This window comes from Rhinoderma darwinii, chromosome 2 (assembly GCF_050947455.1).
Source record: "Rhinoderma darwinii isolate aRhiDar2 chromosome 2, aRhiDar2.hap1, whole genome shotgun sequence".
Lineage (NCBI taxonomy): Eukaryota > Metazoa > Chordata > Amphibia > Anura > Rhinodermatidae > Rhinoderma > Rhinoderma darwinii.
In genome coordinates, this window is record NC_134688.1 from 41,431,700 (window position 1) to 41,447,003 (window position 15,304).

The window sequence follows — 15,304 nt, forward strand, 5'->3', positions numbered from 1 at the left end:
ATTTATGCGGTTAATTGCCGAAATCAGCGGCGATGGTCCGCTGACCGGCAAGGCTGGAGTGTCAGCTGTCAGGGACAGCTGACCTCCCGGTTCCCGGACACTGTCCGTTAGGACAGTGTGCGCCGGGAACTACTCCGGAATAGTACGTCTGGATGCGGGAACTAACCCCTTTGCAGGATGTACTATTGCGGAGCAGCGCGGGAAGAGGTTAAGGAAACAATACAAACACAGACCTGAAGAGCGTTGGCTCTGTTTCTCCTGCTCGGACAACTTGACTTGATTGGTTCCTCAGGTAGAGCAACAGGAGGGGGCAGTAGTGGTCTCTGGAACAGGTGCCAATCTGTGAAAATGTCTCTCCCCCGAACCTCCTGATCGCGTTCCTGGATCCTCATGTTGACGCAGGTAGCCAACAGGATAAGGGCATCCAGGGTTAGGTGGGAGGTCGCGGGATGCCAACTCGTCCTTGATGTGTGTGGACAGTCCCTGCAAAAAGGTTGCCACCAATGCTTCATTGTTCCATGCCAACTCTGCTGCCAGGGTACGGAAGGAGACGGCATACTATCCTACTGTGGACCCCCCATGCTTGAGGGTTAGCAGAGTGGCTGCTGCTGAGAATGTTAGACCCGGCTCCTCGAACACGGCACGAAAAGTATGTAGGAACAGGGCTAAGTCCGAAAATTCTGGCCCCTGTCGTTCCAAGATGGGGTTCGCCCATGCGAGGGATTTGCCAGTGAGGAGGGAAATACTGAACACTATCTTGGCCTCATCAGAAAAGAAGAGGTGAGCACACAGTCTAAAATGGATGGTACATTGATTGATGAACCCTCTACAGGCTCTAGGATCATTGTCATAGCGAGGAGGAAGAGGCAGTGCAACTGTGGATCCGGAACAGACAGGAGGAGTAACGGGCAGTGGAACGGCAGCAATGTCTGGGGAAGGAACAGGGAGTTGATCCAGTCGGGTGATGATGGAGTTTACAACCACGAGGAGTTCATCCTGGCGTGCATGTAGGTCACACTTATCCGTCTGTATGACCTGAACTGTGGTCTTAGGCTGGCCAGCGAGTTTCATGGCCTGAGCGTACTGTCACAATCTAGGGTACAGATGTAGCCGTCTTTAGCTTGACTTTTAACGCATTAAATACACAGTGGAAAGATCCCTTATCTTGACTTTCTCAATGACTTTTCAATGGTTATTGTTGTGTGAAATCACGCTGCAGCAAGTTATCAGAGTCAAGTTAAAGATGGCTACATCCGTATGTGTACCCACTAGGCCTCTCCGCCGTAGCAGGCTCTGGCACAGATAGGGCTAGGTGTGGCAGGTTGCGCCAGACAAGGCGGATGGCACCAGGGATGGCAGTTGACACACAGATGTGGCGTATCCAGCAGGCGGTACCACACGGCTCCAATACAAGGCTGGCACAGTTAGGAAACAGCAAGGGATACAGGAGATAGGATGCAGGGAATGGGAACACTGGGAGCAAGCAGGAAAACACAAAGGGACCACTTGCAATACAAACATGGGAAAAGTACAAACAACGTTCAAGCAAGGAGTGGGAGGGCAGAGCCATTTTTATAATCCAGAGTGCACTGGGGTAGAATAGGAAACTTTTAGAAAGTGCGTGCACTGCCCCTTTAAGGCACTCCTTGCACACTCCAGGAAGGGAAGGTCGCGCCAGCCGTGGTCTCTGGGGAGGAGGACTTCGGCAGGCGGCCAGGAAGTTGCGGTCGCGGCCATTTGCCGAGGGTGAGCGGCAGCGGTCCGCAGCCATAACACTGAGCTTTTTTTGGTGCTGTATATATGAACTGAGCTTATTTCTATCCCCGTCTCTATGCTATATGTATCTACGCTTGAATCTGATATTGTATTTGTACACTAAACTATTGTATTTAGGATTTGTCTTCAATAGCCGGATAATTTGCCATGGCGTGCTATGCAAGTCGCACTGCTCTCCACCCTTCTCACACCCATCCTTGTTCTGCACCATCAGGCAACCAATCCCGCTTCTAGGGCCAGCCGTGGCCACCTGCACCCAACTGTCCCCCTACCCAGGTAGCCATTGATCACCCTGACCAATCTTCATGACCCCCTGACCACATTGTCCAACAAATGTACAGCAAACAGAAGAAAATACGGTCCAGCAATCCTCATGACAATGTGATGACTTTATTAGAAAAACATTTTATAAACCACACGACATGTTGTAGTGATGATACATGACCACTTACGCGCTTCGAAAGCCAACTACGTTCTTTGCAAATGTACGCCATCTCCTCCAAACAGTCTATTACATCCCAAGTCAAGTTCCTTGTGCTGCATGACTCATGGACGCCCTATCCGTGGCGATATCCGGGTCCCTTCTACTGCTTCTCACTTGAGTCCTGTAGGCACAAAAACATTCTGCCAGTACCCATTGTCATCCGTGCCTGCAGATTCTGCTTTAATTATGCAACTCACTCAACTCCTTGTCTATTGCATCGTTTACAGATGCCTCTTTTAGATGTGACAGATGTATTTTTTTTTATACTTACCAGCCTGCTTCACAGGCACCATCCCATTTTATTGCCACCTGATCAATAAGGGGGTCCTGCTCCACCACCATAACACTGCACCCAATCCCTAATAACCTCCTCTGCCTCTTTTCCCTCTAACAGCTACCCAACCCCTCAAGCTTCAACGCCTTCCATAGACATCTCAAAAACTAGATAAGCCTTTCCCCCCTTATCGTTCCCAACATTTCCTGGAACAAGTGTGTGCAGATAGAAATCAACAAACATGTTTCCTGGACAACCTTTACCCCCTCTTTCCAGTAAAGGATTGGCTTTCGGTATCATGCCTCCTTGCTTTTACCTTTTTACTTTATCCTGCTTAAACATTTTTTTCAGCACCTTAAACGTCTTGCCCATCAGCCCATCTAACCTCAACCTCAGACCACTCATAATAATCTGACAGATCAGAATCAGACCCAACCAGCTACTGTTGTTTTCGTCTGCTTTCTTTACATCCAGATGCGCTGCTCCTGTAATTCCAAACATTGTGCCAGTACCCCACGTTATAAACATTTTGGCAACCCCCAAGGTGTCCCTCTCCCATGTTGAGATTATGAGGCCCTCCTGGGATAATGTTGCCCTCAACGACCCAGGGAGCCTGGCACTTGGCCCATTATCGTGCCATGTTCCCTCAAATTTTTGCTAGAATGATACCATTGAGGATACCTACCTTGCTTCATTGATGCCAGGACACTTCTTACCTCCAGCCATCGGCTCCAAACAATCCAGTATACACCAAGTCCAGGTCCTTGTGCTGCATGACTTGTGGGGGCTCCATACGTGGCAATATCCTGGCACCTTCCATTGCTTTCCGCTTGAGTGCTGTAAATATAAAAACATTCTGCCAGTGTCTATTATCACCTATGCCTGCAGATCATGACTGTGTAATGCAACTCACTTAAGTCCTTTTCTATTGCACCGTAGTGGTGCGGCCGCCTCCAGTTTCACACCAAAATATTAGGCCTAAATTAGGCCTATTGAACTTCCAGCTTGTGGCGCCGTGAAATCGAGGTCATTGACGGGCCCCCTAGTTACTACTTTCCCTTCATGAAGCCATTGTAGATACTTTAACCAGGCCTTGACACATCGCAAATGTTCTTGGCAGACCAAAGCTGTCTAAATTCCCACTACACTACCCTAAGTCCCGTCATCCAATTGCCTTACACCTACGTTCAGTCCCAATGTGGCCAGCATTTTGGACAAAGATACCCCTAACTTACATTATGCCTATTCCTACCAACTGTCCAAAGTTCCCCACTGCTACGCCTTTCTTGGCATTTTGCCCGCTCATCACTTTTTCAATGTACAGAGCTACTGGTGGGTACTGTATATAGTAACTAATGATGGACATACCGCATATAGATGAAATATTACTTCAGAGAGTCCCCCTGGCAGCAGGCAACCGATCTTAAGTATTTCTGGAATAAAAAGATATTATGACGTGTGCTTAGTATGGTTCATCATATCAACAAATATATGTTCAGCCTATTGACAACATTGGGGAATTTGTTGCCACAGTCTTGTCATGTCTCTATAGGAACATTCTGGATGACATCACATTATAGAATTTCTATAGGTTGTTATTTGCTATAATACTTACATATATACAGTGGATCTTCTAGCATGTCGGCTGTCACTGGTGCCACATATTCAGATGTTATAAATGTCTGTAAAATACATAATGGGTTTAATGCACATACATAAAATAACCCCATATCTATAATGAATAATAATATATTTACTTTCACACATTTCATTTTCTATCACAGGACGAGTCCAATGCCCCTCTGCCACACAAATAACACCAGCAGTATAATGGCACATAATAGTTGGAGGACCCTGGTATAGATTTTGTATCAGGGACCAGGAGCTTATCGTTATTCGTCTATATAATCTTATTCTTAATGGAAAACTTCTAATCTGTCTTTTGTGGAGTTTTTTGGACTGGAGTAGAGAGAGTAGAGAGTCTGTGTGCCGTCCATTTTTTTGACGGACCCATAGACTTCAATGGGCCCCACGGTCACTGAACGACCGAAACCGTCAAAACAACTGATGGCCTCATGCCCACTTCAGTTAAAAGCCCTTATGCCCACTTTAGTAATTTATTCAGGGTGCTATCTGTTTATTTAACTGGTAGCACCCTGACACATTCATTTCTATGGGGCAATGCACACTTCAGTTGTTTTGACGGTTCTGTTCGTCAATTCCATCAAAATAAGTGCATGTCCTACTTTTGTCCATCGTTCAGTGACCGTGGGGCCCATTGACGTCTATGGGTTCCGACCAAAAAAACGGACGGCACACGGACGGCATCCGTATGCCGCCCGTTTTTCACGGATGCGTTGCTAAGCAATGGCAGTGCGTGCCAAAGTTCCCTGCATTCAACACACAAGATGGATTTTAACAGACCGTTAAAAACGGAAGACAAACTGAAGCACAGCATCCATTTAAAATGGAACAATAGAACAGATGCGGAGTGACAACGGAAACCACACGGATGTCACAACTGCAAACGGATCCGTTTTAAATGGACATGAAAATGGTGAGGGATGTGTGCATGAGGCATATGGCTAAAAATAACAAATAGTCCCTACTGATTTTTTTAATTCCCTGTGGCTCCTGCGCTGGTGGTTCTGTTGTCTTTAGTTGCTAGGCCACAGCGGTCATGTCCGTGTGGATGGCATGTCACGTGGCAGCTATTGTGTCACATCCAGGGCCGGCCTTAGGTTTAATGGTGACATGTGCAGTATCTGTGACGTCCTCCCCCTTATGATGCACCATGTAGTGTCCAAATAATTTAATCATACAGTGCCCAAATAACATCACCTAGTCAATAAACTAGGGATTGTATCTTTCTTTTTTTTTTATATTATAGGTTTGGGCCCTAAATGCCGGATCAGGAGTGTAAGTTGAGGGTGCTCAGGCCATCTATGGTGGTAGTGCCCTCTTCAGTATTGACCAGTAATACACACTATGTGATCATTTAGAGATGCAGTCAATAAAATACACTGACCTTGGACTCTCCTACTGAAAACATCCGGCTGAATGTAGATCGTTATGGGATGTGAGGTTTAGGGCTCTGCTTACTCTTTCATCTATCCTCCTGGGACGTGTGGTTATCATTAACTCTTATGAGGAATTAATTCTAGGAGTAAGAAAGACAATGTATTAGGACAAATCTCAATCAATGTTTCATCTAGAACAGAGTCCAGTCCCTAACCAGTGGAAGATTACCAAAGGGGTAAATAGGGTGACCGCCTGGGGTCCAGGGCTTTGGGATGGCCCACAGCTCCGGAGCTCCATACGCCCCTGAAATTGGACAAACAATAACGGCACAGGGAGCCATTGGGTTCCTGCTCTGCCGTATGATTTCATAGGCCATGGCCTAGTTAAGGCCTTTAGCCAACGAGGCACCGGGAGTATACTAATGATGTCAGCGGCCCAGCAGGATGACGTCACTGAATCACGCCGTCTGCGCTAGGCCGCTGATTTCGTAGTAAGCGGAATGTCTGATTCGGTTGGTCGTCTATTAGGTGAGTATAATTTTTTATTTTATAGGCGCAAAGTGGGCACTATTTATATAGGGAATAAAAGGACTCAGTGGGGGCTTACAAAAGGGGGCTTCATTACTGTGGGGCCATACAAAAGGAGTATTCTGACCCAGGACATACAAAAAGTGTCATTCTAACTGTGGAGGGTATTGGTGGATACTGCATATAGTAACTAATAATAGACGCACCTTGCATAGATGAAATATTGCTTCAGAGAGTCCCCCTGGCAGCAGGCAGCCGATCTTAAGGTGTTCTGGAAAAAACAATAATTGTGTCGTTTTATTTCTCCAGACAGACGTGTGCTCATTATCGATCACTCAACAATGAAGGAAATATACAATGGGGCTCATGTACACAGCAATTTCATGTGGACGGACCTGTATGTGGCGCACAGACTGCAGTACCAGTAATCAGGGGCGTAACTAGGAAAGACTGGGCCCCATAGCAAACTTTTGACTGGGGCCCCCCCTCCGCTGGGTATCACACAACCCCCCCTTGTAGATAGTGCCTCCCTATAGATTCCACCACACAGCGCCCCCCTATAGATAGCACCATACACAGCCCCTGTAGATAGCGCCATACACAACCCCTTGTAGATAACGCCTTACACAGACCCCTGTAGATAACGCCTTACAGCCCCAAATCCCCCCTGCAGATGGCGCCATACAGCCCCATGTAGATAACGCCATACAGCCCCCTGTAGATAACGCCATACAGACCCTCTGTAGATAACGCCATACAGCCCCCCTGTAGATAACGTCTTACAGCCCAAAATCCCCCCTGTATATAACGCCGTACAGCCCCTCTGTAGATAACGCTATACAGCCCCCCCCCTGTAGATAACGCCATACAGAACCCCACCTGTAGATAACGTCATACAGACACCCCCTGTAGATAACGCCATACAGACCCCCCTGTAGATAACGCCATACAGGCCCCCCTGTAGATAACGCCATACAGACCCCCCTGTAGATAGCGCCATACAGCCCCCCTATAGATAACACCATACAGAACCCCCCTCCTGTAGATAACACCAGACAGAACCCCCCTGTAGATAACGCCATACAGCCTCCCCCCCTGTAGATAACGCCATATAGCCTCCCACAAAAATAAAACGGCCTATAGTTTGTCCTACAAAAGAGATGTATCCCCTATCCACAGGATAGGGGATATATGTGTGATCGCTGGCAACGATAAGGAGAACGGGGGACCGAAAGTCCCCCGAAGTTCTTCCATGACAAACCTCGGACTTCCGGCGTCTCCGCAGTACAATGAAAAAGAATCGAGCGCTGGTCACGCATGCGCACAAACGCAACCGGTGCGCAAGTCATTTCTATGGAGCTGCAGACAGACCCCGGAAGTCAGAGGTTTGTCATGGAGAACTTCAGGGGACTTTCGGTCCCCCGTTCTCCTTATCGCTGGGCGTCCCAGCGATCACACATGTATCCCCTATTCTGTGGATAGGGGATGCATGACTTTTGTAGGAACAACCCCTTCAGTGGCGTCACGCTGTAGCAGCCATAGCAGCTGCTAGCGGAGCCTCCGGCCATGGGAGGGGGGGCCCGTGCCGGCGGGCGGCACAGGCCCCCTCATGCTGCGGGCCCCATAGCAACCGCTACGGCTGCTATAGCGGTAGTTACGCCACTGCCGGTAATGTAGACACTATGTGTGCGCTGTGTACTGCCTCCATAGTCCATCAATGTATTAGGAAATTACATAAATAACAAGTCCCTTATATATTACTAATATCATAATATCTTCTTTATGGAGCATTTCTATAATAATATAAAGCTGCAGCAAAATTCCCAGCGTTTACTTTTGCTACATGTGGATGAGGTTTTGAAACTGTAACTATTCACCTGTAACACTTTTGAATTTTGCCGCACAGCAAATCTGCAGCATGTGAATTCAGCTTTATGGTGTGGAATATAGTACTCAAATAATGCAATCATACAGTGCCCAAATAACACTGCCAGACAAGTATTGTCTGCCACACTGTAATGTAATCCATTATCAAGGAAATGTATCTGCACCCTGAGCACCCTTTACTTTTTTTTATATGAAGAATGGGATTGAGTGTTCAAGCAATGGGTGCCCCAGACATCAAGACCAGTGGCGCCCCATTCAGTAGTGACAGGTGATGCACCCAGTGTAACCGCACAGGTCGCACACCCCTAAGACCGGCCCTGGTTGAACAACATTGGGGAATTAGTTCCCACAGTCTTGTCATGTGTCTCTATAGGAACATTCTGGATGACATCAGGTTATAGAATTTCTATAGGTTATTTGCTATAATACTTACATATATACAGTGGATCTTCTAGCATGTCGGCTGTCACTGGTGCCACATATTCAGATGTTATAAATGTCTGTAAAATACATAAAGGAATAAACATAAAATAACCCCATATCTATAATGAATAATAATATATTTACTTTCACACATTTCATTTTCTATCACAGGACGAGTCAGACATTGAACACATTTTGTAATGTTAGTGTAAACCCAGAGAACACAACTATATGGGTGAAGAGGTTGGAGTCACACACAAGCCCTGGTGCCCAATAAAAAAGCTGTATAAAAAGATTATGGGGTGGGTGCGAGTCTAATTTGCTTGTTGCCTAGGACCACATTTTCCATAAAACCAGCCTATTGTGTCTGTGGTGTCCAGATTATTATATATGGTATATGGGGATTGGCGGGTATAGATTAGACATCAAGGCCAAGAAGCCAAAAGTTATGTCTCTATATAAACCGAACCTTAAAGGGAAATCATGTAGAAGTGTGGAGTTTCTGATTCTCTTTTTCTTTTGTGGTGTCTCTGAACACATATAATGTGGATACATGTAATGAATATACTGGGCATGCACCAAGTTTGCTGACAACAAATACGTTTAGGTGGCAGCTTAGTCTGGATCCATAGTTGACCTCATCGGGTTTCCAGGCTCTTGGTCTCTTTTCCTAATATATTACAGGATTGTAGCTCGTCCGTAATAAGCAGTTACTATATTTTCTGAGGAACATTTTTTTCTATTTTTCCATCTACCATCCCCAGCATTGAAGCGAGGAATATTAGGAAGAACAACCTTGTTTTCTGAGCGACAATGTGAGAAAACTGAAATTGGGTTCTTGGATTTCAGTACCAGAGAAAATATCCATTATTGCTATAAACCATCCAGCCAGTAAATATGTGATATAACGTGTGTAGAGATACAAGAAATATTCGCCACTTACCTTGGACTCTCCTACTTTATATGCTGGGCATTAGTTGGGCGCTCTCTGTATTCTTTGAGCAGCCCTGCTACACCTGGACCTGAGATCATGATAGAGCGCTTCATTGTGTCGTTCCTCTTTGATTACTCCTGGAAATGTAAGAAGAAATTGACAACTGTGTGCTGCTTTTTCCTTTTGTCCATAGCCATGGTCTGATACTATACAATCAGTGCTGATAGTTTCAGAATGTTTAGGGACATGGCCTATAATTGTTGTATGGTAAATATGCATAAAAAAACTGCGATACTTTGTGCCAAAACGCACGGTGAAACATGGTCAATTCATGTATCTTGCCTTAATTTTCACAAAAAATAGAAATGAACCATAACAGTGAACATGGCTTCATGTTAAGGAGTTTTTTAAGTGACAGATACTGATGTAGGTGACAACTTATCAGCCTGAATATTCCTTGTATTATATGTTTCAATAAAGGATAGTCAACCAAGGCCGGAAATACATAGAGATAGACCATGCGGCTTCTATGGGCCTGGTTGGTCCTATCCTTTGCGGCTGGGTGGTGACAACCTGCGCAGGACTCCTCTCTCCAGAGGAACTACATTGTTAGCAGGCAAGGCGGCGGAGAATTGGCCCAAAGGTCATGGGAAGAAAATGGAGAGGCAAACAAACATCAGGCCCATCTGTCCTCAGTAGCTACATTGGCGCATCATAATGGAGGGCCCAGTTTGATCTTTGCTATGAGGACCCCTATCTTCTATGTATGGCTCTGTATCCATGAGTCAGATTATGTGACTGTTTGAATTTTTTGGTGTCAAAAGACTAAGAGTATTCATGATAACTATGACTTTCTCCAAGTGTCATGACTGCCTATGTGACATGAAGGAATGGGGTCAGTCATACACTAAAGTGCCGTCTGTTTTTTTTACTAGATAATTTGGGATGTGTGTGAGTAATATGCAGTAAAGGCGAATGAAATGAAAGATAAATCAATACCTGAGCGCTGTACTCAGGACTCTGACCCGGCAGCAGCAGTTGTGGGACAAATTGAGGGATCTGTTCAGAATAAAATACAAAACCTCTGATCACAGGATAGTTACAAGAGTAGTTGTCATGTTACAAGAAGTTACACTTATAAACTTGTACATTAAACATTTACACTTTTTAACATTGGAGTCTATGGGCGACAAATGACCAACATATGACATCTATCAGAGGCGTCCGTCACAGACATCCAGTCAGAAAACGTGTACAGTATGTTGAACGTATACAATTTTTTAACATGGGAATATATGTGTGACGGAGGCTGATGGGTGGCATCTGTCGGTGGTATACTCTGTTTAACATCTCGCGCCATATATCTCAGGATATGTCCCTAGTCCACAAAGGTGAGATACATGGTTTCCCCTTTGGACTGCCTTCGAGTATTAGAAGTTACCTATCTGCCTAAATCACATGAAGGAACGGGATCAGCCATATGTAAAAGTGTGAACTGTTGTCGGGGAGTTATGGGGAGTCAATACTTTCAGCATCACACATTCACTCAATGAGTTCATGAATAAAACTATAGTGAACATAGGGAAGAAGAAGCAAAGATCAGAAAATACCTCTGTAATCTGGCAAATGTGAAACATGAACATTGAAGGGATTGTCCGGGACTTTCATACTGATGGCCAATCCTTAGCGAAGGCCATCAATATCAGATCCTAAGTGGACACATCTTTCACTATCATAGGTGAAGTAACTGGTTATTTTTACTACTGTTGATGTTTGTACCAGTAAGACTTGATTGTCCTTTGGAGAATAGTACTGTACTCACATCACCGGATCATGGTTATGTATGAGGTTACTAATGGCTACTGCCAGGGCCAACCTTAGGATAGATTGCGCCCTGTGTGAAATTATCTTACGGCGCCCCACCCTATAATAAAAAAAATGACCCATAAAAAAGTATAATGCCCCCCACAGTATAATGCCCTATATAGTGCCCCCACACACAGTATAATGCCCCTTGCCCCTTAGTGCCTCCATACAGTATAATAATATTTAATAATATATTATAACCCCTTCAAGGACACAGTATTTTGTCCTCTAATTGTGCCCACACAGTATTATGCCCCCTAAGTGCCACAAATAGTATATTGCCCCTTGTAGTGCCCCTACACAGTATAATGTCCACTTAGTGGCCTTCACATAGTATAATGCCCCCCTCCCCTGGCTGCCACACACAGCCCCCCTTGTAGATAGTGCCCCCCTGTAGATTGTGCCATACAGCCTCCCTGTAGACAGTGGCATAATCCCCCACCTCCGCCTTGTATACAGTGCCATACAGCCCACACCTCCCCCTTGTAGACAGTGCCATACAGTCCACCACCTCCCCCTGTAGACAGTGCCATACAGCCCCCCACCTCCCTCTTGTACAGAGTGCCCCCCACCTCCCACTTGTAGACAGTGTCATACAGTCCAGTCCTCCCCCTTGTACAGTGCCATCCATACAGCCCCCACCTCCCCCTTGTAGACAGTGCAATACAGCCACCCACCTCCCTATTGCGGACAGTGCCATACAGCCCATCTCCTTGTAGACAGTGTCATACAGCCCCCTACCTCCCCTTTTAGACAGTGCCATACAGCCCCCCCACCGCCCCCTTGTAGACAGTGTCAGACAATGCCCCCAAAATTGTGGAGCTGATCCACAACGCCGACAACAAGATCCTTGCATAGGCCGGCGTGATCCAGTGATGTCACCATGCCGGCCTGTGCAGGGATCCCGTCCCTGCGCCTGATAGGCTAGTACAGTTTCCCAACCTTTTCAGACTCGAGGAACCCATTTAAAAAAATAATTCCTCAGGGCACCCCTACCAAAAATTGTTTAAAGACAGAAAACGGCTAAAAACAAGCCCTACACTCTTAGGCCCCATGCACATGGCCGTGCCCGTAATCACAGCCCACGATTGTGGGCACGGCCGCCCACATTTTCGGGCCGTGCTCCCATACAATGTATAGGGGCACAGCCCATAAAATACGAATAGGACATGCTCCATAATTCCTGGCACGGTTCTACGGCACAGACACCCATCCGTAGGTGTCCACGGCCAATAGAACCAAATGGGTCTGTAAAACCGCCGACCGTGGTAAGGTCTGCGGTTTTACGGTCGTGTGCATGAGGCCTTAGCGTATGTTCACACGGCGTTTTTTGTAAGGCAGAAAAAAATCTGCCTCAAAATTCCTTCAGGAATTTTGGGACAGATTTTGAATTGACAGCGTTATTTGAGTATTTTTTTTGCATTGTTTTAAGCAGTTGAAGCTAATGCAAAAGACGCAGGCAAAAAAGCTCCAAACGAGTGGCACAAGTATATTCTGCCTCCTATTAATTTCAATAGGTGGTCAGATGTGGAAACCACTTGAAGACCATCAGTCCCTCCCCCACTCACGGTAAAATGATGATCAGCCCCCCACTCACAGTAAAATGACGATCAGCCTCCCACTCTCACTAAAATTACCATCAGCCCGCCACTCACAGATGCCCCCTGTAGAAAGTGCCACACAGTCCCTTGTACATAGTGCCACACAGCCCCCTTGTAGGTAGTGCCACACAGCCCCTTGTAGGTAGTGCCGTAGAGCACTCTTGCAGGTAGTGCCACACGGCCGCATTGTAGGGAGTGCCACACAGCCCCCTTGTAGATAGCACCCCCTACTCCCCCTTCCTGTACATAGCGCCACTGTAGCTCCCTGAAGGAGCAGAATCCCCCTGTGGCCGGGGATTCCACTCCTGGACAGAGCGCTTGATGTCTCTGTCCATATATGGTCTGTGACATCAGGGGCAACTCCTAAAGCAGAATCCCCATCCATAGCATTGCCGACGCTGTGACCAGGGATTCCACTCCATGAGAAGCCCCTGACGTCTCTATCCATATATGGACAGTGATGTCAGGGGATTCTCCTGGAGCCAAATCACCGACCACCGCGCAGGCAATGCTATGGACAGGGATTGCGCTTCAGGAGTACAAGGGGGTGTGTGGCATTACCTACAAGGGAGCTGTGCATCGCGGCACTCCTGGAGGGTTCTCATGGCGCCCCATGGTGCTGCGGCACCCCGGTTGGGAACCACAGGCCTAGTAGATAGCAGAGCTGGGACATACTCCCTGCTCTGCTATTGTGTTCAATAGTATCTGCGTCTTAAGGATGCAGATATTATTGAATGTGGCGTCACTACCACTGTAGCAGCTGCTAGCGGCGCCGCCGGCCATGGGGGGGCACCGTAATGCACGGTGTCTCTGCTAGAGATGCCACGCCACTGAGAGAAGTGCCTGGGCAGAAAGGTAGCTGCTGAGTTGCCTGGCACGAGTGCTTGTGAAACACAGATGCAGGGGAAGGGAGCCAGCGCAGCGCCCCCTTCCATCTGCTGGAGTGATGCGCTCTATGTAATGGCACAGGTCGCACACCCCTAAGGCCGGCCCTGGCTACTGCTGAGCCTTATTAGGATAATATACGGTAGCTTTTTAAGACTATTCACAGCCATCTGGTTAATATTTGTTCCTATTTTTCTCCCCTACCTATTATAGAGGATTTTGTATGAGTCACTTCTATGAGTGTGTATTTATGTGATCAGCTGACGCCGGCTTGAATCCGGTTTGTTCCATCGATTGTTATTTTTTTATATTCGTATACTTTTAACAATGATATGTTTTTTATATAGAAAAATGCTTGGAGATATTAGTTATTGGTGATGTATAAGTCTAATAATAGTTTTATATATTAGAGATGAGCTTTTTGTATACACATGTAAGCTTGTTTGATAAGCTATGATCCAAAAATATACCTTATGCGCATATAATATCGAATAGACAAAAAATAACAAATATAAATCTTTATTATCCCATAAGGGAAACATTACCCACAAAATACAAACGTTTAAAACAAAAAAAGTTAAAAACACCCCGGATAGGAATGTCCACCATATCCCATAGTAATAGCCATACAGTGTAGCAGTATTGTAAAAATGTGATATTCTAATAAAGTTTCGCCTGAAGATAAGATATCTAGAATGATCAACTAGGTATGGCATATATAATTCACATAACTCATATATGGGAATGCAAGGTCAAATCTGTGTCTAAATAGGCTATTTATTTACCTGGGGTGGACATGATGAAAAGGACCTAATCCGAAACTTTATTAGAATATCACATTTTTACAATACTGCTACACTGTATGGCTATTACTATGGGATATGGTGGACATTCCTATCCGGGGTGTTTTTAACTTTTTGTGTTTTAAACGTTTGTATTTTGTGGCTAATGTTTCCCTTATGGGATAATAAAGATTTATATTTGTTATTTTCTGTCTATTCGATATTATTTGCGCATCAGGTATCTTTTTGGATCATTGATTACTGATAGTCATATCTAATGGTATGATATATGCTCATGATACATTTTTGTTGATTGTTTGATAAGCTACAATTATCTAGATGGAAGACAGTCAGAAGAATTACCTCTCCCCAAATTCTCCATTGTAACTGAGAAAATACAAATAATATCTAATTTTAATTATGATATAATAAAATATGTAAACAGTGAAGATACAATAAATGAGTTTCCTCTACCAACTAAGGCTCTGTTCACATGTATACTTGCTGTACTCCTGTATCATAGGACCAGAACCACTAACAGAAGCTGCAACACAGATGTAAGCAAGGACTTAGCAGAAAAATTAGACGTCATATTGAAAACTGAAAAAGTATAAAATTATGGAGGATCTGACATCTCTCCGGACATGTCTGTTTTAGAAAATACTTGAGAAGTCACATTCCACATTACTGACTGCTGCAATTCTCCGGAAATGGTAAGAGTATGTTCACGCGCTTAACAAAAAAACGTCTGTAAGATACGGAGCTGTTTTTAAGGGAAAACAGCCTCTGATTTTCATCCGTTTTTTAAACCACAAATGTTTTTTGAGGCCCAAGAAGTGACATG

The 15,304-nt window shown here is 45.4% G+C and overlaps 1 long non-coding RNA gene across 1 annotated transcript; it reads right to left on the bottom strand.

The window, feature by feature from the left end:
- Nucleotides 1-5,610: 5,610 nt before the first annotated feature.
- On the bottom strand, nt 5,611-8,471 carry LOC142740492 (uncharacterized). Its single transcript, XR_012880726.1, has 3 exons — nt 8,403-8,471; nt 6,289-6,353; nt 5,611-5,694 (listed from the first exon to the last, which is right to left on the bottom strand). It is a non-coding gene; the product is annotated as an uncharacterized LOC142740492 (long non-coding RNA).
- Nucleotides 8,472-15,304: the final 6,833 nt, after the last annotated feature.